Source organism: Rhinopithecus roxellana, chromosome 1 (assembly GCF_007565055.1).
Source record: "Rhinopithecus roxellana isolate Shanxi Qingling chromosome 1, ASM756505v1, whole genome shotgun sequence".
Taxonomy (NCBI): Eukaryota; Metazoa; Chordata; class Mammalia; order Primates; family Cercopithecidae; genus Rhinopithecus; species Rhinopithecus roxellana.
The window spans coordinates 113473209-113474169 of record NC_044549.1 but is presented as its reverse complement, the minus strand read 5'-3'; positions in this window follow the sequence as shown (position 1 = coordinate 113474169).

The following is a 961-nucleotide window of genomic DNA, read 5'->3' as shown; positions in this document are numbered from 1 at the left end:
CCTAAACAGTCTGGGTCCCCTAAAACTTATCCCTAAACACAGTGCTTTCGTGCACATCTGGACCTTACTTTCACAGTCTGGGGTGACTGAGTCAATGTAACCGTGTGGAGCGCCAAGCAGCCCCGGGTCCCCAGGGCTACCGCCAGGGCAACGCTTCGCGGCCCGCTCCTCAGGGACCCTCAGAGGCGGCGCCTGGAAATCCGCCTCGCGGAGAGGAACCGCAGGGCTCCAGGGCCTGGCTGTGGCAGCCGACGGGGAGCAGAGGCAAGCCTGGCAAGCTCTTTCCGGCTTCTTCGTGGCGCTTGAGGCAGACGTTCTGGCGACACCAGGCCGCGTCGGTACCCCTTCATCCTATTTTCCCTTTAGGACGTTGGCTTGAGAACTTTTTTCTGTGCCCACTCAGGAAAATTTTGAATGCTTTCACACATACAACCCCAAAGATGAAGCTCCAACCAGCCAGCCACCACTCGCGCCTTTCCCACCGTGTCCCCGCAGTCCCCACCCCCTACCGTGAGGCGCACCAGCTGGGGGGAACACAAGCCCCGTGGGGCACTCCCCGGCCTCGCCCCGCCCCCAGGCGCGCAAGCAACCCGTATAAGGCGGGGGAGGCAATCGCGCCAGCTCTGCCTCCGCCTCGCGCGCCGTTGGGAGGAAAAGAACTGCAATAGACTTCCTCAGTTCATTCTTATTCCCTCCTCCCTTAAAGGGCCGTTTCCACAATGGTAAAAGGCAGGCACCAGTAAACCACAATAATCAGAAAAGATGACTGTATCTAAGAGTCTTTCTGAAACCAGAAACCGCGAGTTCAGGCCCAGACTTCAAGAGCCCGAGCTTCGCCCTCACTGAACCGCCCCCACAGCCGCTCCGGCGAGCCCGCGCTTACGCTTTCCGGGCGGCGCGCAACGCGCTAGCTCCGCCCCTCTGGCCCCGCCCCCGGGCCCCCCTTTTCAGTCTCAGGAGA